We start from the raw sequence: 25,606 nt of genomic DNA, 5'->3' as shown, positions 1-25,606 counted from the left end.
CAATCCAATGCAGTTTTATGTTTGCACTGCCAGCTGGCCTGGGCACCTCCCCTTCCTTCCTCTGCTGGGCTCTCAGGGCACCAGGGAAATAACCTTGGGGCTTGCTTCTAGCTGGGCCCTGCTTTTCCAGCCACATGTGAGCCACTTACAAGCCACTGTGGGTGTAAAGTAATTAAGGGCTTGTCTACATGGGGAGTTTGACCACATACACTTAGTCCAGAAGTGCCTGCTTCTGATTTAGCTTAGCTCCCTTTGGCTGTCCACATGTAGGCTTACAGTGGTTTAAATTTACTCCCTTAGCTTCTACTGGTAGAACTTCCTGGGTGCATGAGTCTGAACAAGCAAACAGGATGAGGCCAACTAGTGACAGCTGGGGTAAAAGCACCCTCCCCCCCCCCCCCCCAACACACACACACACACACACACACACACACACACACAGGGTAAGGAGCCATCGGCACCGTGGCAAGCCCAGTACAGAAGATCCACTCCCACCCCAGGCATTACTCGCTGGTTACACAAATGGAGGGACAAACAACAGGGCATCACATTAGGGCTGTTCTTAACAAGCAGCCACCCCACAGACAAGCACTGCTACCGCCCCACTCTACTGCTTCTGCTGGGAGAGGCGGGCCTGGTAACTGGGGGCTCCCCCCACACCCAGCTCTCCTGTCCCCTCCCCACAGTGCCCCCTGCTGGGAGAGGCTGGGGCTGGAGTAGCTGGGCGCTCCCCCCACAGCCAGCGCTCCTTCCCCATGCCCCTGCTGGAAGAGGCCGGGGCTGGTGTAGCCAGGAGCTCCCCCCACAGCCAACGCTCCTCCCCCACTCCCCGCAGAACCCCCTGCTGGGAGAGGCTGGACTGGAATAGCTGGGAGCTCCCCCCACAGCCAGTGCTCCTGCCCCACTCCCTACAGCAGGTGCCAGAATCATCAGGGCAGAGTGGTACCAGCAATGCCCCTGAGCAGCAGCGGGTGGGTTCTGGCAGTGCATGCCCACCGTGTGAGGCCCAAGGCCAGGGAATAACAACACAGAGGAGAGCTACTGGATTAGCTGGCGCCTTTGTCCCAGCTGAGACGGATCTCCAGCAGCAGAGGAAATGAAGGGCTGCTGATCTGTAATCCGATCACAGCCCCCCACACCCCTGCACTGGGGAGGGGCAAGGGGGTGAGGCCCAAAGGCTCCCTGGAGAGCTGGAATTTGCAGTTCGGGGTGGAGGGGGTGAGCTCCCAGCCAGAGGAGGGGGAAGGGAAAGGCACTGGGGCTAGGCTGAGGAAGGGGGCCAGGCCAGCCAAACAATGGGGGCTCCCAGAGGAACTGGCTGTGGAGCTCGGGGCTTTGTTCCACACAAAAGGCTCAGGAGGCAGCAGTGGGGCAGCTCCCAGCACTGAGGCTAGCCAGCCCACATTCTGGGAGCTGGGGGCTTTGTCAGCCCAACCCCAAGCCCCGCACATGAGCATAGGCAGCCAATTCAGGATGGATACGCATGTCCAGCCATGCCAACTACGCCTGCACTTCCCCTCCGCCCGCCCAGAGCTACACCCCCTCATTACAGGCCCCAATTCCCACACTCCCCCCAATAAAGACTCCAATTCCCCCACCCACCCCCATTACAGACTCCAATTCCCGCTGCCCACCCACCCCTATTACAGATCTCAATTCCCCCTTTCCACCCCCCCACCCTCATTACAGACCCTAATTCCCCCTTCCCACCACTCCACCCACCCCATTACAGATCCCAATGCCCCCTGCCCACCCCCCATTACAGACCCCAATTCCCTCCACCCCATGTTACGCCAGGTCTCTACAGGGGCCAAGGCTGACTGTCACTAGGAGATGCTGTTCTGCCTGGGGGGCTGCCCCGTGGGTGTAACACCGCGCAATGGCTGCAGCGTAGGATTATCATTCCATGCCTCCTTGCTGGGAACAAAGCAAAGCAACCCAAGCTGGGGCTGACGGAGGAGATAATACACGCAGCCTGCCCATCCGGCTTCTTGACAGGCCAGGAAATCCATGTGCCTGGGATGAGGGAACAGCCAGGAAGAAACGCAGGAAGCCAGATGTGTTCCAGGCTGGAAGCATGAGACACTCACCGACAGCCCAGAAGGAGGGGCAGGGGCTGGCATAACTAGGAGCTCCCACCACCAGCCAACACTCCTGCCACCTCCCCACAGTGCCCCCTGCTGGAAGAGGCTGGGACAGGAACTGCTCTGTGTCTAGCACTCTCACTTTTCTGGACAGTGCCTCCTCTGTTTTAATCCTGAAAACACTGTAAATAAGCCTTGTCCCCAATACAGAGAACTGAGATAGCAAGTCCCTGCTGAGTACTCTGGTCTGGATACAGAACCAGAGCACCCCCCCCACACACACACACTTACTTTCCACACACAAACCACAGCCTGAGACCCACAGCCCTGTATCCTTCCAGTTACCGAGTCTCATGTTGTCACACTAACAATATAGCTCACAAAGCCCTTTGCAAAGCTGGGGGTCATTATCACCATTGCACAGATGGGGAAACTGAGGCACTAAGAGTTACCCAAAGACACATTGAAAGTGGGTGACAGAACCGGGTCCTGAGCAGGTGCCCATGCCCAGCTAGATGAGAGTAATGGACATTGCAAGTCACTGGATGTTCTACTCCCCTCTGGGACAGCTGGCCGGGGTGGTTCTAGCACAAGGCACTGGGCACTCACAAGGCACTCACGCTCCAGTTAGTGCATTAAGTCTTGTCTCCTACCCCTGGCCTGGCATTGGGTCAGGATCAAATCCTTTGCTAGCCTCCTGCGGCCCCTCTATAGGTTAACACTGGATGTGTCCTTAGCACCACCCATTGGAGGGTGTCATAGCACTTTGGGGACATTCATTTACCCACAGAAACCGTCTGGGAGCCCAGTCAGTATCATTAGCCCCATTTTATAGATGGGGAAACTGAGGCACAGAGTGAGGAAGCAACTTGACATGATCATGCAGCAGACCAGCAGCAGAGCTGGGCCTAGAACCCAGCTCTTCCAAGGCCTAGCCCAGTGCACCAGCCACTAGGTAACACTATCAGAATGGGCATGTGATGGAGCTGGGAATAGACCCCAGGAATCCTGACACACATTGCCCCCCATTCTCACTGTTAGATTCCCACGCCCCCCACTTCCCTTCCAGAACTGGGAACAGGACCCAGGAGTCCTGATTTCCACCCCCCACTCCCCTTCCAGAGCTGGAAAGAGAACCGAGGCATCCCAACTCCCTGCTCTTATCACTCCCTTCCTGACCTTGTTTCTATTGCTAGGTCCATCCCAGCCCATTATTCTCTCCAGGTAAAGCAGGTCCCTTTGCCCTCCCCAAGTATAAAAAACGACTCACCCACCTGGCTTGGCTTTCTGTGGCTCCGGGTGGCAGCAGCAATGTTGGCGCAGGGAAGGGTGTGGTAGGGAGATCAGTCCACACGGGGGGAAACCCCTCACGGATGGCTGCACCAGTGAAGGAAGGAAGAAAGAAATGAACGAAGGAGCCGTCGAGGAGAGTTTTGACCCCTGCAGGGGATCTCTGAACAGTCCAAAGGGTCCGGATTGGACAGAGACGCTTCCTGGGCTGTGCCGTCCCGGGGCTAGGATTCCAGGGACAGCGGGGCTGGACAGTGGCTCTGTCTCCCAGTGTCTCTTTCTTCTTCTCAGCTCTCCTATGCTCGGTCCCCCTCTCCAGAGGTGCACACTCTCACTCTCTCCAGCCTAGGGAGTTGTGCGCTCCCCAGTTCTCACCCGCCCCCGTGGAGCTGCCCTATGTGCCTTAGCCAGTGTCCACCCCCTTGTTCCCCTAGACTCCCCCCTAGCTTGGAAGGCCTTTCTCCCGGAACCGAGCCTCATTTCCTGCTGGCAAATGGAAAGGGAAGCAGTGCAGTCCCTGCTCAGCAACCACAAGGCCTCCACAAGCTGAGAGGTGGGAGGGAGGGTGGCTCAGAGGTCAGCGAGGGCTCAGGGGATCTCCCCTGCATACGCCTCCACTTGCAACCCATAGCGATTGCTACTGTTCCATCATGCGCCAGCCCAGCTTCCCCCACCCCTGCCGATGGGGCAAGATTGGGGCTTAGCATGGGCTGGATTGGGCGCCGCTTCCCATCCTGTTCCTGCTGTTCTGAAGTCGTCACCTGCCCCACCCCAAAAGAAAACACTGTTACAAGAGTCACCCAAAAGCTCTCCAGACTCTTGGCTCCAAAGTGCATCTCTCCCAACCTGTAGGTGGCACTGCAGAGCAGCCAGGCCTGGCATAGTGCCCCCAAGCTGTGCTCTGAGTGTGTCCGGTACCACCACAATGTGTCAGAAGGTTCTGCTCCCCTTGAATGGTTCTTCCTCCACTTCTGGGTCTGCCTGACTCCAGCAGGAGAGCACTGTCTGCGGGCGAGGGGACCGGAGCCTGCACTGTTAGAGGATGCCAGAGAGGCTATAGCCCCCATTGCTCCCTAAGCTGAACTGCACATGGGTGCAGGGCCAATACAGGAGCCACATTCTGGGGCTGGCGCAGAGGTCCCTCGCCAGTTGTTCGTGAAACATTGGCGGGTGTGCCATGGAGATCTGGCAGGGCACAATGGCGCAGGTGCCCCATCTTCTTTACAGGTGCTAAACCCCATAAAAGACATTAGAAATGCACAAAGACTCTCACAGAAGCACATGCCGGAGCTGCCCCAGAGATGTTCTGCAGTCACCAGGGAAGTGGGGGGTGGGAAGATGTCCCCATGACACTCTCCTGGGCCCAGACTGAGGCTGTAAAGGGAATTTGCAGGACCCTGGGATGTGTCCTGAGTTGGTGTCAGGGAGGTTGATCCTTGTCTGGGCTGGCCTAGAATTTGTGGGATTCGGTATGTGGCAGGCGGGGGAGGAGGTGTCTTCTCAGGCCTTGTTGCCTTAGAAGGGAAAATTGCTGGAACTCTGCAATTGTAGCTTTAGTTCCAGCTTGTTCCCAAGCATGGTGCAGTTACAGTTCAGCGCTAAGGAGCAGTTTCCCGAGGGGCTGTTTGCTATTCCTAGCCCAGGGTACATGGGTGCTGCCAGAATCCCTTGGCTAGCAGGAGGGTGCAAGGGGCAGGTGAAGGAGCAGCAGCACAGAACCAGCATAGTTCTCTCGGGGAGCATCATGGCTGTGTGGTCCCAGGAAACGCCGGCATTTCGGGGGGGGGGGGGGAGGGAGGGATTTCCTCTGCCCATCACTGCACTGCTGAGTGCGCGGGTTGTTCATGGAGCTGCTGGGTCAGCCCTCCAGTGCCTCCCCTTTCTGACCTCACCATGGTGACTCAGCAGCTTTCTAGAACCAGAAGCAATACAGGAAGTGTTTCCTGTCCCAAGTTCTGCTGGGCTGGGGCCAGGAAAAGAAACTGTAGAGATCTGTCCTGGCCTCAGGATGGAATGGACCTGGCAGGACCTAGCAGAGGTCAAGCTCCCATGATGCTCAAGGGTTAGCCATGCTGTTCCATGAAGAAAGAACTCACCTTCCTCAGCAGCCTGGAGTGGGGTGGCTGTCGTCATGTTCCTTCAGACAGAGGAACATGTTCCTTCCTTCCCCCCCACCACCCAGCATGGGACCCCAGAATCTAATGGCTGACGCCTAAAGCCTCATTTAATCCAAACACCCCTCCGCCTGAGCCACATGAGTGATGGCTGCCAAGGCACCCGAAGAGAACCTGCCTCCTTTCTGAATGACCCCCAACCAAGTCTCTGTTGCTATCCCCATCCATCCATCTATGCAGGGTCTCCATCAGCATGATACCCATGCATCTTCTATGTATCTGTAAGTGTCCTGCTCCCTGCGGCTCTCCTACACCCTCGCCATCCCCTGGCCCCTCCTCTGGCGCATGTTGCTTCTCCAGTACCTCATCACTGAGCCCACCTGCTTCCTTGGGATGGGTGCTGGAATGGCAGCCAGCAAGCCGCATGGGGTGGGATTCAGGGGCAAGTTCTCTTATGCCAGCAGCCCCAGCTGTGATCCCAAGGCAGCCCCCTGTGTCACCACTACCCAAGTCCTGTTCACTATCGCTCTGTGTGCAAGGGCCTGGCTGGCTCACGGATTCGAGCTACACGGCCTTCCTAGCTCAGCAGTGACTGATGTCTGCCCAGAGGTCTCTGGGAAATGGATTGCACGGTCCTACTCCAAGTGGACAGGAACCCACGCCGGCACTAACTGGACCCCTTGCCAGCAGTCTCAGCTGATGGGTCAAGGACTGAATGGGCCACGGAGACCAATCTCCCTTCTCTGCCCACTGAGGTCCTTCCAAGCAGGACAGAGGCACAACAGTGTGTGATATGGGGAAGCCAGCCCTGCCACAGCCCATGCTGTACCTGCTCTGTGGATAGAGGAGTCCAGATTCCAGGAACATTTCCCCAGCACAGGAGCCATTTAAATCAAAGCACCTTCCCCAGGATCCACCACTGGCCATGGGGCAGCGCCATGGAACAGCTGAAGGTGACACTTGTCTCCATGCAGACTGAGATCAGGCAGGGAGACTAGCCTGGCTGGCATGGGCTAGGGTGGGTGGGCAGGGCATCAGCCCTTTGGCTGGCTAGCTGGCAAGTGCTGCAATGACAGACCAGGCTTCAGCCAGCGGCGCTGGAGTCAGCCTGAGCAGAACTGCAGGCTAGCAGCCCAGCCTGGCACTCTGGAGCTGCCCTGATCGTCCTTGTGCAGAAGAAAGCCCCGTCTGTCTATGGGGCTGATTTGGTGGGTTTTTTGGCCATGCTTTTTCCAGGAGGCAGAGTCAGTTTTTTTCCACTGAGAACAGAAGCGAAGGTCCTGTTGAAGGCTCCTTTATGTGTGTGTTTGTGCAGGTCCCTCCGGGTGCCTGTCCAAGAGGAGAGAGAGAGAGAGAGAGAGAGAGTGTGTGTGTGTGAGAATATGTCCAGGGTGTGCATGTGTGATTCCTGGCACACGCCCAAACATGGAGCTGGCCAGGAGGCTGCCAGGGGCTGCTAGTCTGAGGAATCTCACAGCCCCCAGTTGGACAGACTGTCCCTGATCTACCCTGTCTCTGCCAGGGCCGCTGCTCTGACCCCCCCACAGTGCAATGGAGTTGATGTGCCCAGGACAGGACAGGACAAACTTCACCCACCCTGCCAATGAGCATGAGAGCTGAGCGGGGAGAGCCGTCCCCATATGCCAGCCTCTGCTCAGCGTGAAAGTGCTGCCTAGCTTCAGAGTTCTGCACCCGGCGAATGTTGCTGCAGGGACTAAATCACCATTTCTCAAATGCGGCCACCAGGGGGTTTCCCTGAGGCCACAGCAGTTTCCTGGGCGAGGGGAGGCAGGGCTGGCCTTACTATGAGGGGAACGGAGGCAGCCGTGGGGTGACCAGACAGCAAGTGTGAAAAATCGGGACAGGGTGGGGGGTAATAGGAGCCTATATAAGAAAAAAGACCCAAAAATCGGGACTGTCCCTATAAAATCGGGACATCTGGTCACCCTAGGCGGCCGCCTCAGGTGCCAGACGCGAGGGGGGGGCGGCGCCACTAGGACCCAGAGTGTAGAAAATTGTGTCTGCTGCTGGTGCATATGTATTCTCTCTGCTCTAGATGCACAGAGATGGTGGAGTGCTGTGCTGGAGGAAGGAGGGCACAAGAGACATAACAGGAAGGCAGGAGAAAAGGTGAGAGGGAATAACAGAAAGCAGCAGGAGCTGCAGGGAGAAAGAGGAGGAGGAGCCTCTTATGTACCTCTCTAGCACCCACAGGAGCCTGGACTGACTAACACCAGCTTCTCAGGGAGCTTCCTGTTTCCTGCTGCTTCCCTGAACCCACTTGAGGAGAACAGGCAGTCAACTGAAGTAGTAGGAGCCAGTTAGGCCCTTAAGACACTGATATCTTCCCTCCCTCAGACCCTGCTACCAGCCTGCTTATTTGTCCCCTTCTATTGAGTGTTGAGAGCCACTATAGCTGGCACAGAACAGCAGTCATGAGTGAAAGAAGAAAACGCCCCTCTGGGGCAGCATTCAGAAAAAGAAAGAAAGCAGGAAGGAGCTCTCCTGAGATACATAGAAACAAATGTTCACGGTGAGCCTTCCGGACCCAGTGAGGATGTGAGTGGTGAGGAGATGCCTGATCTTCCAGTTAGTCAAAGTGCAGGTGACCTGGCAGCTACTGCAGCATCCATATCTCCATCTCAAATGGATGTTACCATACACATTCCTGAAGAAAAGTGTAGATCAGAGAAGAGTGTGGTGGAGGCGCAAGAAATAGCTGCTGCTGAGTTTAGTTCCTTAAGTCTAGATGATCCAGGACTGTGGACCCACTTGAGCAGTAGCCTGAGGGACTTCCTTGTACTGCAGGGGCCACAGCAAGTGAAAAACTTCCTGTACCCCAAAGACAATTAAAATAGAAGTTTCCATCCAATACATTACTGGCGTGAAATCCCCAATGGTGACAAAATGGAGAGGCCATGACTTATGTACTCAAAAATCCAGAATGCTGCAAACTGTTTTGTTGTAAACTCTTCCAGTCTAATGTTCCAGCCACATTGGGATCTACAGGAACAAAGGACTGGAAAAATCTGGCTAGAAATCTGGGATGCCATGAAAAGGCAGCAAATCACCAGAGAGCATTCCATAGGTGGAAAGAGCTTGAGATGAGACTAAGGTTAAAGGCCAGCATAGATGATCAGCATCAAGAGAAGATTGCAAAATGTTCTGAAAAGGCTCATTGCCATTGTGAGAATGCTTGCTACCCAAAACCTAGCACTGTGTGGCACTTCAGATCAGCTGTATGTGCCAAACAATGGAAACTTCCTTAAAATTGTGAAGTTGATGGCTGAGTTTGATGCTGTACTCCAGGAGCATCTAAGGAGAGTCACCACCCAAGAAATGTACACACAGCACTACCTTGGAAAAACAATTCAAATTGAGATCATACAGTTACTGGCAACAAAATTCAAATAGAAGATTGTGGCAGATCTGAAGTCAGCAAGATATTACTCTGTTATTCTGGACTGCACACCTGACATCAGCCATACGAAACAAATGACTTTAATGGTGCGTTTTGTAACAACAACAGAACCTAGTGAAAATGTCCCTGCAATGGTGACTGTCGGAGAGCATTTTCTAGAATTTATTGACATTGATATACTACAGGAGCTGGTATGACAAATGTGCTTCTTAAAAAGCTGGAAGATACGGGAATTGCGATAGCTGACATGAGAGGTCAGGGCTATGATAATAGTGCCAACATAAGAGGAAAGAACAGAGGACTGCAGACACGGATCCGAGAGTTAAACCCTTGAGGGTTTTTATCCCATGCAGTTCTCATTCATTGAACTTGGTGGTCAGTGCTGCAGCATCAGCTTCTAGTGACGCTGCTGAATTTTTTAATGTAATTCAAAGCATCTATGTATTTTTCTCTGCATCAACTCATCAATGGCAAATTTTGAAGCAACATCTGGGAACATCCTCTCTGACACTGAAACCACTGAGTGCCACACGATGGGAAAGTTGAGTGGAGGCGATAAAGCCTATCAAACACCAAATTGGGAAGATAAATGATGCCATAGTTGCCATTATGGAGGATAATGCTATGACAGGAACTGTTCGTGGGAGAACAGTGGCAGAGGGAAATGGAATCAGCAGAAACATACATAACTTCAAATTTCTGTGTGGCTTAGTGTTGTGAAATGACATACTGTTTGAAATAAATGTTGTAAGCAAGAGACTCCAAGGTGTTGACCTTGATATATCTGGAGCAATGGAACAACTGGACAAAGCAAAATCATACCTACAGTCTTACTGGTCAGATGAGGGATTTCAAAACATTCTGAAGAGTGCACAGAAGTTGGCAGAGGAACTTCACACTGAAGCTATTTTCCCACCCATTCAAGAATACAAGAGTCACCGAAAAAGACATTTTGATTACGAGGCACAGGATAATCCCATAAGCGACCCCAAACAACAATTCAAAGTTGAATTCTTTAACCAGGTGCTAGATTGTGCAGTCAGTTGAAGAACGTTTCATGCAGCTCAAGGAACACAGCAGTATATTTGGGATGTTGTGTGATATTCCAAAACTCCTCACTATATGTGAAGAAGACCTACACCAGTAACGCATGGCACTAGAGACAGTGTTGACACATGATGACATGCGCGATATTGATGCAAGTGATTTACGTGATGAACTGAAAGCCCTTTCAAGATACATTTCAGCAGGATCAACTCCAAAGGCTGTTCTGGAATATATGTGCACAAATAAGATGACCACCCTCTTTCCAAATGCTTTTGTTGCTCTGTGCATACTTCTAACACTTCCTGTAACAGTTGCCAGTGGAAGAACGCAGCTTCTCCAAGCTGAAGTTAATAAAAACACATCTACGCTCCACAATGACACAGGAGAGGCTGGTTGGCCTTGCAACCATCTCAATAGTGCATGAGCTGGCCCAGACTGTGGACCTTCAGGAAGCAGTTCAAATCTTTGCAACCAAGAAGGCACGGAAAGCACCACTTTGATTATTCAAACAGATAAAAATGCCAGTGTTTACTATGCAGACAAGAAAAGTTACATTTGCTGTTCAGGTGTTTGAAAGTTAAGTGTTACTTAAAATTTTTGAACAAGGCATTTTAAGTTGTTAATTCTCCTTTATTGGGGTAGGTAGCAGAGCAGTACCATGAGAGGAGTAGAACAGGAAGAAGGCAGAATTGAGACCTTTCAGAGTTTTGGCCCAAGCGAGGCGGTATGGGGGCGTCATTTGAGCTCCCCACCTCAGGTGCCAAAATGTTGTGGGCCGGCCCTGGGGGGAGGGGAAGTATCATAGAATATCAGGGTTGGAAGTGTTATATGTTAGTCCTCAGAACCCTCCCCCGGTTGTAATGGCAGAGTCGGTGTCCCCTTCGGCTCCAATACCCCCACCGTATAAAGATAGGGTGCCTCAGGTCCCAGAGATTGCCCCCTCGGTGGGATTCTATCCATTGATTACTGAGACTCGGATAGCCCGTACTGGAACAGAAAATCGCCCAGCCACTACAATGCAGGTTTATACCCATGTGCCTTTTAACCCAGTGGACCTAGCAGCTTTTAAGGCACAGGCAGGGGAATTTTCTACGAATCCAAGCAAGTTTATCTCGGTCTTTGAAGGGTGTCTGGCTAGCCATAAGCCTGACTGGGATGACTGTAATGTCCTTATGCAGACCCTGCTGTCTGAGGTGGAGCGTAATCAGGTTGTGTCTAAGGCACGGGAGGAGGCACAGCTTAGACATGAGGCAAACGCAGCAAACGTTCCTGTTGCTGCAGTTCAGGTCCCTACAGCAGACCCCCAGTGGAATCCCAACGTGCCAGCAGATCTCACCCGTCTCACTGTATACAAGGAGCTCCTATTACATGGTCTCCGACACTCAGCTGTCTGACATAACAATTGGGCTAAGCCGTATGAGTTAGTACAGGAGCCAAAAGAGAGTCCGGTTGCTTTTCTGCAGCGTATTTGGGATACCATCAGGCAAACTACTAATGCAAACCCCGATGATCAGGCTACTGAGGCAATTATAAAGGGTATCTTTACCAGCCTTGTCGCCCCGATATTAAAAGGAAACTTCAGAAAAAGGAGGATTTGATGGGCATGACAATGGCACAGATTTTGGAAACTGCAAACAGGGCTTACAGCCTTAGGGAGGGAGAAAAGGAAAAGAGGCAAGTGAAAATGATGGTTGCAGCAGTACAGGCTGGTGGCAGGGGAAGATTTCAGGAAGGTGGAAGGGACCGGGGAATGAGAGGATGTGGGCGTGGGCGCCCTGGCTCACAGGAAAGGCGTATGGGTCACACAACCAGTGTGCCATATGCTGAAAGGAGGGACATTGGAAAAATGAGTGCCCCGAAAGGGAAGGTACCCCTATGATGGCAGCGGAGGATCAAGAATAGGGGTGTCAGGGGAGACGGACTATCCTGCCCCCGGAACCCCGAGTAAAAATGTGGGTGGGAGATTCAGACATAGACTTTTTAATAGACTCTGGAGCTGCACGAACTGCTGTAAACCAAAACAACAAGGAGTCTGGTGGCACCTTAAGTCTTTAAGGTGCCACCAGACTCCTTGTTGTTTTTGTAGATACAGACTAACACGGCTACCCCCGATGCTGTAAACCAACCCCTTCAGCTGCCTGTGGCAGATTCCCTCACTGTGGTGGGAGCCACAGGGAAAGGAACTAAGTGCCCAGTATATGCCTCAGCGGAATGTGCTTTGGGAAACAGAACTCTATCTCACAAACTGGTTTACCTCCCCGATTGTCCAACGCCACTATTAGGACGGGATCTGCTTTGTTGCTTAGGTGCCACCCTGCATTTCACTCAAGATGAAATAAGCCTCACCTTACCTCCAGAGAATGCCTGGATAATGACCCTTGCAATTGAGCCCTCAGCCATGCAAGCCCCAGAGTGGAGTCAATGGGAGAAGCGGGTTTTTCCTCTGGTATGGGCATCAGGGATCCCAGGAAAGGCAGCCCATCATACTCCTATTACTGTTCAGCTCTTGCCAGGAAAAGGTCCAGTGTGAATTAAGCAGTATCCGATCAAAAGGGAAGCCAGAGAGGGATTGCAGGAAACTATAGACCAGTTCCTAAAGTGCGGGGTACTTCGAGAATGCCAGTCAGCTTGGAACACTGCTATCTTGCCTGTACAAAAGCCCAATGGCACATACCGGCTGGTCCAGGACCTGAGGGCAGTTAATGAGCGGGTTAAAACTCTGCATCCCCTTGTTCCAAATCCGTATACATTGTTGGCCTCTATAGGGGGGCAGTACACCCATTTTTCAGTCCTGGATTTAAAGGATGCTTTCTTCACGATTCCGGTTGACCTCCAGTCTCAGGAGATTTTCTCTTTCGAGTGGGAGGACAAAAGGAGGGTTAGAAAGCAGCTTTGCTGGACAGTGCTGGCTCAGGGATTTAAAAATTCCCCCACCCTTTTCAGCCAGGCCCTGGCCAGAGACTTGGAGGAGTGGGACAAGGAGGACAAAGTCCTCCTCCTGCAATATGTGGATGACTTGTTAATTGCTGCAGTGGGTCTAACCTCTTGCCTTAAAGCCACTGTGAGCCTCCTGAACTTTGTTGGACTTCGAGGATATCGAGTAACACAGAGTAAGGCTCAGATTGCCCTTCCAGAAGTTCACTACTTAGGATTTTATATAAGGCAGGGGGAACGTCAGCTTTCAAACGAAAGAAAGGAAGCTATCTGTCAAATTCCTATCCCAAGCAATCGTAAACGGCTCAGGGCACTTCTGGATATGGCAGGCTTCTGTAGGATATGGATTCCAGAGTTTGGACTATGGGCTAAACCCTTGTATGAATGTGTTAAGGGAGCGGATCATGACCCCTTTTACTGGTCCTCAGAAGCCGACAAGGCATTTAAGGTTTTAAAAAGGAAACTGATGGAAGCTCCAGCCCTGGGTTTGCCAGACCTCTCTAAGCCATTCCAACTGTATGTCCATGAAAGGAAAGGAGTGGCCCTGGGAGTGCTTACTCAGTTATTAGGCACCTGGAAACGTCCCGTGGCAAATTTCTCTAAACAACTGGATCAAGTTGCTAAGGGATGGCCGGCATGTTTGCGAGCGGTCGCAGCAACTGCCCTAATGCTTGGGGAAGCTGAGAAACTGACACTGGGAGGAACTGTGCAAGTATATACTCCCCACATGGTTCAAGCCCTGCTGGATACTAAAGGTGGTCTCTGGCTTACACAGGCTCGAGTTGCTCGGTATCAGGCAAAGCTTGTAGAAAATCCTGAAGTTACCTTACAGACCTGTCCCTCCCTTAACCCAGCTACCTTGTTACCGGAGACGGAGGAGCAGGAACATGACTGTTTGGAAGTCATAGATGCCCAATATTCTAGCCGCCCAGACTTGAAAGATCAACCTCTCCTGAATGCTGATTATGAGTGGTATACGGACGGCAGTAGTACAGTTGTAAACGGGCAAAGGAGGGCTGGCTATGCTATTGTATCTCTCCATGAAACTGTGGAAGCAGAGGGTTTACCTGCTGGGACATCAGCCCAGCTGGCTGAATTGGTAGCCTTAACTCGTGCACTTGAACTGTCAAAAGGGAAAAGAGTTAACATTTTTACTGATTCCAGATATGCTTTTGGAGTACTATATGCCCATGCTGGTCTATGGAAGCAACAAGGAATGTTGACAGCTCAAAGCTCTCCTGTCAAGCATGGACCCCAGATTCTCCGGCTTTTAGAAGCGGTACAGTGGTACCTCAGTGGTAGCTGCACTGCAAGGCTCATCAAAAGGGAGATCAAGATGTGGCCAGAGGTAATGCTAGGGCGGATAGGGAAGCTAAGCGAGCTGCTACCCTGGAACCACTGGAAGCTGAAGATGACCATATGCATGCCCTTATCCCATCAGTGGGGGAGCTCCCGACTCCTCAGTACTCTGGCGAAGAAAGGGATCTGGCCGACAGACTCGGTCTCCAGGAAAAAGAGGGGTGGTTCCACTCCCTGGAAGGAAAGATCCTACTACCAAAGGGCCTAATTCGGTCAGTGCTGCAGAAACTACATCAAACCACTCATGCAGGGAGAGAGGCTCTCTCTCAGCTAATGGGTAAATATTTTTTAACCTCTGGACTTAGGCCTCTGGCCTCCCAGGTGCAGGCTGAATGTTTAGTCTGCCAAAAGAACAACCCTCAACCGGGAGTGTCAGTACTGCCAGCCACTCTGGAGCCTACCCCAGGCCCGGGACTGGTTTGGCAAATAGATTTTACTGAGTTTCCCCAGACCCAAGGATTCAGATACCTCCTCGTCTTGGTAGATCGATTCAGCGGATGGCCTGAGGCCTTCCCATGCCGTAATAACACTGCCAAAACAGTGGCTCTTAAATTTGTCAAAGAGATCATTCCTCGCTTCGGACTCCCCCAGTGGATGGAATCTGACAATGGAACACACTTCACATCCCAAGTCCTTCAAAAGATATCGGATGCCCTACAGATCCCCTGGAAGCTTCACACGCCATGGCGACCGCAGGCCAGTGGGGTAGTGGAGCGTACAAATCAGACACTTAAGTGGCACCTCTCAAAGGTTTGCCAAGAGGCTTCCCTTAAGTGGCCTGATGCTTTGCCCCTTGTTCTGCTCCGCATTCGCGCTCTCCCTAAGGGCAGGTTAGGGCTCAGTCCCTTCGAGATTGTTTGGAAGGGCATGGCCTATGAATGGTACACCGGTTCTGGCAGGGGAGTGGGAAATGGGCTGTGGCTTCTTATCTCAGTACATGTGCTCTCTGTCTGCTGTTCTCTGTTCTCTCCACAGGTATACCAAAGATTTGCAACCTCTCCCGCTGGATGCCCCGATCCACTCCTTGCAGCCAGGCGATTCCGTACTCGTCTGGACCTGGAAGGACGAGCCTCTCCAAGAGAAGTGGAAGGGACCCCACACCGTCCTGCTGGTCTCCCATACAGCAGCAAAGGTTGAGGGACACAAGAACTGGATTCATCACTCTCGTCTGAAAGCAGTGCCCGCTCCTGAACGGTGGACTGTCCAGCCTGCAGAGAAGACTGCCAGCGACGATTTGGGACTTAAGCTGTTATTCAGACGACAATAGTGTCTGCTGGGAATGCCCTGTGATCTCTTTGGACAGTCACAGCGCACTCCCCGCGAGACCTGTGAGCATTGGTTGTGTTTATTTTCACAGGACCGGCCTAACCTGGTGGCCTGGTCCCTTTTGTTTTTAATCTGCTTACTATTGATAATTGTTATTTTGTGGGTATTTGGGAGGCGGGCGGGGGGTGGGTGAAGAGGTGAGCGGCAGGCGCATGGGTAGCGGGTGGAGCCCCCCTTTGGGGAGGCTAGCCCCCGCCGCAGCAGCCAGAGCCCCGAGACCCCTCTGCCCCACCTCAGCTGCAGCCACAAGCCCCCCGCCCGGAGAACCCCAAGCACCCCCCCATCTCGGCTGGAGGAGCCCCAGCTTGCTGAAGCCCCGAGTGGCCCCCATACACACCCTCAGCCAGAGTAGCTCAGGGCCAGCCGAAGCTTCAAGCCCCACCACCTGCCCAGAGAAGCCCCTGGGTCAGCTGCAGCCACAGCCGTGCCTCCCCTCCTTTCCCCTCCCCAGACCCAAGCCGCCCAGATGTTTTTCATTATTATTTGGACTTCTATTATGTCAAAGCATTTTTAAATTTACTTCAGAATTGTTGTACAACCACTTTTACCAAAAAAGCAAAAGAAACAATAATAACAAAAGACAAGAACATGCAAAGCACCTTATTTGTGTGTCTATTCTATTAGGTCCAGTAAAGAATAGAGCTAACTGTCCATTATTTCTATTATTGAGTCTGCAAAAAAAAAACCAAAAAACCCAAAACCTTACATAAATAAATTACAATGATTTGGATGTATATATGTGTATATTACATTATTAATTTAGGAAAAATAAATTATCTTAGGAAAAAGTGTCTGTGCAGCCACCAGCAAGCATTGGTGGCCGCACTCTGAGGCCACCAAAAAATTTGTTGCAGGAACCCCTGGACAAAGCCGACTCGCTGTCTGGCCTCATGCAAGTCCCTGTCCCTCCTGTGCCTCAGTTTTCCCATTTACAGACTAGGGGACGATGACACCAGGCTGATGGGAGGGGCTGGAGAAAGACAAAGTGTCAGGTGCGATCCTGGGAGGAGGGTATCGTTGTGAGGGCTCAGCCCATGGGAGCACCGTTCCACTGTTCCACGCAGCTTCTCCGCATTAGTCTGCTGCCCCGAAGCAGACAGTAGGGGCCGCCCTCCTCTGCCTTGCAACCTAGCTGAGGCTGTCATTGCCAGCTTCCTGGGGCATGGGTGGAAGTTCTCCAGAACAAGCCTACCAAGCTGGGGGTTTAGCCCAGAGTCTGCCCCTTTGGAATTAACGCACCACCAGCAGTTTTGGCCACATGCTCCTGCTGCAGGGGAAGTGAGGGTGGATGATCCATGCAGAGCATCGCTTGCATGGACGTAGATGAGATCTGACCTCATCGTGAGTGTGTGTTCCACAGGAAATGGAGTGTGACTTTCCTGCCGGTGAAAGGCCCAGAGAAATGAAGTGACTTGCCCCAGGTCACGCAGGAAGAGTGTAGCAGACACAGGAACACAGAATAAATCACTCGGGCGATGTCTATGTAACCCACACATCTCCTGGGTGTGGTGTTCTGTCCCATCGAGTGGCATCAAGACCACTTAGAGAGAGATTAATGAGTTTGCTCCACAGCCATAGCTAACAGCTATACGGCTTTAGCTCATGCAGTAGAGACTCATGCATTTAGCTCCAGAGATCCCACGTTCAATGCCACCTGCCGACGACCGGGGTCTGGTGGTGTTACAAGTGGGGGCTTGTCTGGGATTTCAACTGGGAAGTTTCTGAAGCTCAGGACATGCTTCCTCAGCTAGAGGAAGCCACACACCTCCTGGGCGTGACACTCTGTCCCATAAAGTGGCACTGTAGCGGGGTGGTCATCCCGCTCCTGCCTGGAGGCGTTAAAAGCAGTCCTGGAGGGGGCTGCGACTGGGTAAAAGGGATTAAGAACAGCTGGGGAAGCTGAGTGAGTAGCTGACCACAGCTGTGGCCAGCTCATTTAAGGCCCAGCTGGCCCTGATAAGAGGGTTGTGGGCTAAAGGCTAAAAAAGAGACTCTCTCTATAGCTCTCTCTGGGCTGCCTGGGAAGCTGAGAAGGGTCTCTAGGGTGGAGCAGTGTTGGGGAAGGGCAGAGAGAGCTGGGGAGCTCCAACCTAGCAAAGCTGCAGGCCAAGTTAAGGGCCCACAAAAGGTACTGTGGCAGCCCAGAGATAGGCAGAGGCAGCTGGTCCAACCCCCCTTGCTGATGATGAGTGGTTTATAGACTGCCATCTGCCCCAGGGAGTGGGGGCTAGATGATGACTGACAGTAGCCACTGAGGTAAGGTAGCGATAGGGGGCTGGGGGTTCCCCTGGGAGATCCAGACAGAGGGGGTACTGCAGTGGGCAGAGCCCCTGGGCAAAGGGCACCAGGGTCCAGGAGGGACATGGGGGGCCAGCGTCAGGTGAGACACTGGCCTGCAGAGGGCACTCCGGAGCTGGAGAAGAGCTAATTCCCAGGACGACCAGCAGGAGGAACGGCGCTGGTGAGTCCTTGCCCCGCCACAGGCACCAAGACCACTTAGAGAGAGATTAATGAATTTTCTAATAGCCATATGACATTTAGCTCCAGAAGTCCCAGGTTTGATCCCGCCCGCTGACGACCAGGGGTCTGGGAGAGAAATGAGAAGAGGCAGCAGCCCAGGCCTCCTGCTCCCTGCCTGTTCCCAGGCACTGAGTGCTGGAACGTGACCCATGCTCAGGAAGAGATAGCCTCCTGTTCGCAATCGGATGGCACAGGACGTAAAGGGGACAAGGAAACCCCCAGCCCACAAAGCTGTCAACAGGAAACTGCCACAGAGTCACTTACTGAAAACTTTTTGGCTTGATGCACACTGAGCCTTGTCTGTGCAGTGATGACTTTGCAACAGCAGCCCCCAGGCCGGGTGGGCAGGCAGGCAACTGGGTCACTGCTCCCTCCGGGCAGTATTTCTCCCCCGCCAGCAGCTCACTCCCCTTCCAGCATCTGGGGCTCAGGGCCTTGAACAACTCTCCCTGTGTAGAAACCCACCCCACTGGGTTTTGGTGCCACAGACCCTGGCTGCATTAAAGACTGCTGGCTTCCTGATCCCTTCTGTGTTTCAGGGATTGCCCTGGGGGTTCTCAGGGCAGCCGGTGAGCCAGTCATGGGAAGGCCCAACACATCATCTCAGTCTTTTCCTCTGCACAATTCACCATCGTTAAATCGAGGAGCGCAGTCCATGGATTTCTCCTATTCAGCCTCTGGCCATCCTTGCCTTCCTGCGGAGGTGTGGCCCACAAACACTACATGTCCCAGCATGCAAAGCTCCAGCCAGATCCTCTGGCCTAACATGGTGCCAAAGGCCATATTCACTACAGAGACTGTGACACTCTACCTCAGGGGAGCACCCTATAACCCCCATATTAATCATTTATATATAATTGGGATATTTCATATAAAGCATGCCATGTAAGGTATCATGGGAAAGGTTATGAATTGCTGAAAACCATTGTTCTATCTAAGTATGTATATCATTGGTGTATATGAAGTTATGAGATTGTTTTATGGTTGTCACTAAAATCTGCTGTGAGCTGGGGAATTAGCTTCCCAGAGATAACCAGGGAGCTAAGCAACACCCGGGTGGGTGTCGAAAAAGTATCAACAGCCATTGTCCAGCAAGGGAATTACAATTCAATGACTCACTTGCACAAGGTCACACCAGGGGAATTAGGACGGAAGACTCCCATCACCTGCTACAGACTAGGGACCGAATGGCTAGGCAGCAGTTCTGCAGAAAAGGACCTAGAGGTTACAGTGGATGAGAAGCTGGATATGAGTCAACATTGTGCCCTTGTTGCCAAGAAGGCTAATGGCATTTTGGGCTGTATAAGTAGGGGCATTGCCAGCAGATCAAGGGACATGATCATTCCCCTCTACTCTGCATTGGTGAGGCCTCATCTGGAGTACTCTGTCCAGTTTTGGGCCCCACACTACAAGAAGGATGTGGAAAATTTGGAAAGAGTCCAGTGGAGGGCAATAAAAATGATTAGGGGGCTGGAGCACATGACTTATGAGGAGAGACTGAGGGAACTGGGATTGTTTCTTCTGCAGAAGAGAAGAATGAGGGGGGATTTAATAGCTGCTTTCAACTACCCGAAAGGGGGTTCCAAAGAGGATGGATCTAGACTGTTCCCAGTGGTACCAGATGACCGAACAAGGATCAATTGTCTCAAGTTGCAGTGGGGGAGGTTTAGGTTGGATATTAGGAAACACTATTTCACTAGGAGGGTGGTGAAGCACTGGAATGGGTTACCTAGGGAGGTGGAGGAATCTCTTTCCTTAGAGATTTTTAAGGTCAGGCTTGACAAAGCCCTGGCTGGGATGGTTTAGTTGGGGATTGGTCCTGCTTTGAGCCGGGGGTTGGACTAGATGATCTCCTGAGGTCCCTTCCAACCCTGATATTCTATGAATTGCTCAGCCTTGCCTGTGGACTCAGAAATGCCCACCAGACATGCCAGGACTTGTGTTCTCCAAGCACATGGAGTGAGGATATAAAATATGGGACATAGGCTGCATGGTTGGTGCTTTCTCCTACCCCACCCATGTTGAAGGCAACAAGAATGCTGCAGCTGAGGAGACTGGTCCCCAGGCTAACAAGGAGAGCCTGTGTATGAAGGACTGCAACCAACCTGAAGTATCCAGTGGGCTGAGAATCTGCTTAGTCCAGATATTGCCTAGTCTAATATAGTTGAGAATTGAGACTGCACACTTAACTTTTTTCTTTTGATAACTACTCTGACTTTTTGCCTATCACTTATAATCACTTAAAATCCATCTCTTGTAATGAATACACTTATTCTAATGTTTATCTTTACCTGTGGGTTTCACTAAAGTGTTTGGTAAATCTGCTCACATTACAAAGGTTGGTGTATGTCCACTTTCCATTGATGAAGTGGTGAACCCATTAATAAATTTCATTCTTCAAGAAAGGTTCTTGAGCAGTGCAATATGGCATATTCCTGAGGTAGTGCTGGGAGTTGGGGGGTGGGGGGGGAGGATTGGCTGGTGCCTTTCTCTGTGTGATTCATGAGTGGCTCTGGGAGCATTCATGCAATCTGGCTGGGTGTGGGGCTCCACATGCGATTGTACTGAATGGTAACAGCACCTGGAGGGGTTTGCTGCTTGTCACCAGGCATTGTGTGAGATGATCCAAATTTGTGACTTAAGGAGGCACAGTGGTCCGCCAGTCCCAGGTTATACCCCCAGGGATCCCATCACAGAGGCACAACCACAGGTCCCAGCATGCAATGTTCCTCACTGCCAGAGATGGGGATTGGCACCTGCCATCTTTATGGGTACTACTTGGAGCGCTGCATGCTAAGTTCCATAGTCACTCACTGTCACAGGGCCGCAATGTGCCCTGTGTTAGGTGAACGCAGCTGTTGGTCAGGGGAAGGTTGGGTGCCTTGAAATAAGTGAGTGAGCCATGCCTGGGGTGGGGGGAGAGTGCATGCAGCAGGTACTCAAAGGCTGAGGAATAGGGTTCTCCAGGCAGTGCACAGCTTACACTGAGTCTCACTGCCTCCAGCAACACAGACTATTAAACAACTCAGGAAAGAGCAGGTCAGCACCGTGAGCTTGCTGGGGCCCATTGCCCAAGGCATGACCTCACAGGCAGCCAATGGGAAAGGCCCCCCCAGTGAGCAGAGCTCTGGAGCCCTTTGGCAGTACAAGCCCCAGGGAGCAGGCAGCAGGGGTGAGCCGGCTAAGGAAGGAAGTGACCTCAAGGCAGATGAGATATGGAGGGGGGCCAGAGAATCAAAGGGAGCAGGAGCACTGCCAAGGGACGTGGTCACCAGCAGCAGGGGAGCCCAGCACTGACTTTTATTGTTCAGAGTTCAGCGCAAATGGAATAATCCCGAAGCAGGGGAAGAAAACACAACTTGGGCCATTTCTCCAGCTGCTGTGGAAATAGCCCACAGCCCCCTCCCTGCCAGCATGGCTCCTGGCCCCCATGCCCCCCTGAGTACCCCCAATGTGGGAAGACCCCTGCAGTGGGCTGGAGAACCGGGGCTGGTGGAGGGAGCCTTCCTGAAGCTCCTCACACCCCGAACTTGGAGGGTGGATGGCTCCCACTCCCTGTGCAAGGGAAGGATCTTCCCATTAACAAACAGGAGCATTCACTGAGGTGGAGTTTCCTTCTCCTACTGCACAGCCTGCTTGGCTGGTGTGAGAGCATGTTGCAGCTGACTACTGTATATTTAACCCTTCAGCGTACACAGTGCAGGATTTCACAGATAGGGTTGCTGTTCAATTTTACATCCACCAGCAGGCACAGATATTGGGGCTTAGTCTCTGCAGTTGTTTGGCTAGATGGGTTAGTTTCCAAGCAGTATTTCTATGCAGGAGGCACCAGATGGTGCTGTTAGGCACGCTGTTAGGCAGAGCCTTACAAGCCCTTTTCTTAGCATGTGAGCACAGTCCAGTCTTTAACACGCCATATTTGCGATGCACGTTCTTTGCTTGGGAGCTGGTGCAAACAGCAAGTGTTTGCTCTCTACCTTGGGCTCTTGAGCTAGAGTTGGTGCAGAGGTGATCCCTGGGAGCCAGACATCTGGAATCCCTTTGAAACTGCAGGGGAAATTCAGGGAGGCAGAGTCTAATTGGAATCGGGCCTGGATAGCAAGGCTAATGAATGTACTCTTGCAGGACCTACCCTGGGAATTTTAATAACCTTAAGTGATCAGCAGCTTAGTTTTAAGTCCGCCAAAAGATGGCACCTGCAATGCCACAGCACTGCAGTCCTGGTTTAGAAAGCAGAGCACGCCCTAGTGAGTCACTGGAACTGCTCCCTGCTCATCCCTTGCCCAGCTAGTCCTGACCTGGCCTGCCTGTGCCATCTGAGAGTGGCACAGAATGGTGTGGTGTGGCTTGGCCGGAGCCCCTGTCATTTGGTATGGAGTCTGTGACGCTCAGGAACAAGCTGTTCTCTAGCCTGTGCCAGTTTAAATGTTGCAAATGAAGAGAAGAAAATTTTGTCCCTCCCATCAGGAAACAATTCTGGGCAGACAAGGCCATTGTACTTAAACAGAACCTCCTGTCCCAGTGTTTCCTACAGCACAGCTAGAAGGGAGCTGCCAACTGCCTTCCACTGCCTCTGCCCAGCCCTCACACTAGGACAGGGGTGAAAGGAGCAACGAGGAGGAGGTCCCTAGGGAGTGTTGGTTAAGCAGTTTGCTTGTGAAGGCGGTAGTTGGCAAGTGACTGACCCCTATTCCTGACCCTGCCAGCGACTCCTTGTGGGACTGGGCTGAGTCACTTCACCATTCTGGGCCTCCGTCTCCAAGGACAGTAATACTGGCCCAGTACTGGAAAGGGCTCTGAGCACTTCATGGTGATAGCTCTGGGTGAGCCATGTGGGTAGTAGGTCCTTTCCAGTGGGGTTTCCTATGCTGAAGGCAACAGATTCCTCTAACCTTAGGCACCTTTATCTGCCACTCTTTGGGTATAGAGGCCAGGCACCTGGTGCAGTAGGTGCTAGAGATTAGGGAGCGTTTAAGGATGTGTGTTGTTTGGAGACAGGCTCCTCCCTCATGATCCCAGCAGCAGAACTGTTTCTGCTGTAGCAGTTTGGGGAACTTAGCACTGCATCACTCCAAAGGCTCTCAAATCCCAACATGCAGCGATGCCTCGAGCTGGACTGGCCTATGCATTCCTGGACATTGATTATGCCATTCTCGGTACCTGCGTAGTCCTGAAAGAACAAGAGCAGGCTCCGAGCTCAGCAGCACAGGCTGCCCAGATCACATCACGACAGCACACTGCAATCAGCATTGGCTCCTGGCTGTACACTAGCACCACTTCAGTCCTCGTCTTCACTGGACTCCAGGGGATGGGCCCATGACACCAGCCTGACACCATCACCGTGCATGATCACACCTCTGCTCCAGCACAGTAATGGAACAGGCAGCTGCAAGAGCAAGATACGTGCAGGAGACAGAGCGTTCTCGGGGACTAGCCACCAATCTAGAACTCATGGCCAGAAGAAACCAGGGGAAACAGAAACATAATATGAAGGAACCAGCCAGGCCCAGTGGGATCCAAATAGCTCTGCTTATTGAACATCCTCAGCATCCAGGCCTGGCTACATAGAGCTTGCTGCTGTGGCTGGGTTCTGCTTCTGGCAGCTTCTTAAACAAAACACAGTAAGTGCCACTAGAAGGTGGCGGGATAGCTCAGTGGTTTGAGCATTGGCCTGCTAAACCCAGGGTTGTGAGTTCAATCCTTGAGGGGGCCACTTAGGGATCTGGGGCAAAAATCAGTACTTGGTCCTGCTAGTGAAGGCAGGGGGCTGGACTCGATGACCCTTAGCATCCCTTCCAGCTCTATGAGATATGGATATAGGATATCTCCAAGGTTTACAAATGATTTAAAGGGTTATTGCCCTATTCCTATACACTACAGGTTCCTCCACCTTTAATGTAATTGTAAAGTGCCAAAAAGTTACAATGCATCACTCACTCAACACACTACAAAGTCAGTCTGAGAACTGGTTTGTAACTTCTCTGGGGATCACATCTCACTGGCATCCCACCCATTTCGGAACAGCGTCTGCACTTTCTCAGGTTGCTGGATCAGCAACAGCTTTCTGCCCTATAGCATTCTGGTCTCTTGTAGTAGAAACAGGGCCCTGAGGCTCACTGGAGCTATCACAAGTTGCTTTGGCTGTATTGCAAGTTCAGTGTCTTCAACAGGCGTTGCTGTGGGACAGAACATTCCACAGGACTTGTGCTCCAAAGCAGGTCTCTCTGTCTTCTCCACGACATGTCTGGTGCCTCCTCTATCTGATAAGGCAGAAGACTAGTCTGTGACACAATCTCTAGATTTCCATGACTTATCGCAGGGATCTCTTATGAAGACTTTCTCCCATGTGAAAGCTATGCAGTTGGGTGGGATTATTTTGCGGCCAGTTGATCACACTGTTTCTTATGAATGTCTCTCTGTAGATCAGGCCTTAACAAGTCCAGGAGAGACCTTAAATTACATCCCATAAACAACATTGCTGGCTCCTGATTTGTAGCAGCATGGACTACGTTCCTATAGGCCAACATAAAATTCGCAATCTTGTACTGTAAACTGCCTTTATCTGGGGCCGTAGTGCAAACTGTTTGTTTGAATGTCTGAACAAACTTTTCCGCTACTTCGTTTGTGGCAAGAAGGGAACGTGCTGATGTGATGTGGTTGATCCCATTTCTTTTGACACACAAATTAAACACTTTTTGGATGGGAATTGAGTTCCATTGTCACTTACAATCTGGTCAGGAACTCCTGTTTGTGCAAACAAGTCTTAACACTTCCACCATCTGCGTGGAATTAGCTGAGTTCACACAGAATACTTCAGGCCATTTAGAATGGGCATCTTCTGGAATCAAAGACATATGGTCCATTAACAGCCCCTTGAGGCTTCGTGGATCTGCTGCCATGGGGCAGATGCCCACCCCCAAGAATGCAAAGGAGCATATCTAGGTCTGCGTTGTGTTTGTTAACAACCATGCCATTCCTCTACTTGTTTGTCAATCCCTGTCCATCACGCACAACTCCCAGCCAGGGTTTTCATTCCCAAAGGGTCTCGTGTAATTCTTGGCAGAGGTGTGACCTGAGCTACATTGGAACAATGACCCTAAGGCCACACATTAGGCATAGGTGGTGGGTGGGCAGGGCTAGAGAGGGCTCATTTTCCCCCCCCCCAACCTCTCTCTGCTTTGCCACCCCGCTGCCCACATGCACGCCCAGCTCAGTAAGTGAAGCCCTCTAGCCAGTGGCACTCTGCCTGCATATGGATGCACATATCGCACAATGCTGGGGCAGGCTCCTCCGAATCATTGAATGCCCAAGCGGGGAGCTGGGCCCAGCCCCACGGAACTGGAGCTGCTGATTTTCCCCTCTCCCTCTGAGTAGGTCCCTTCCAAACACCCACAGGGGTGGGACTTAGGCCCCCTCCTCCCCAAGAATATTTTCACTAGCCACCTGTGACATTCGGCACCCTAGATATCCACGTAACTAGTCATTTCAAGCAAAGAAAGCTGGTCATAGTT

General features: G+C 52.1%; 1 protein-coding gene across 3 annotated transcripts in view; it reads right to left on the bottom strand.

Annotated features, from left to right (window-relative positions):
- The window catches only part of HYAL2 (hyaluronidase 2), a 65,224-nt gene that overhangs the window by 11,700 nt on the left and 27,918 nt on the right, over positions 1-25,606 (bottom strand). Inside the window, exon 2 of one of the 3 annotated variants that reach the window (XM_042861795.2) lies at positions 3,359-3,461. The gene's annotated coding sequence lies outside the window, so the exon portion shown is untranslated. Of the gene's footprint in view, positions 1-3,354; positions 4,148-25,606 lie in introns of those variants that run through there. The other 2 variants (XM_005308749.4, XM_005308750.5) reach the window with 2 other exon arrangements.

Source organism: Chrysemys picta, chromosome 7 (genome assembly GCF_011386835.1).
Source record: "Chrysemys picta bellii isolate R12L10 chromosome 7, ASM1138683v2, whole genome shotgun sequence".
In the NCBI taxonomy this organism is placed as follows: Eukaryota; Metazoa; Chordata; order Testudines; family Emydidae; genus Chrysemys; species Chrysemys picta.
This window is presented reverse-complemented; position numbering and strand designations above follow the sequence as displayed.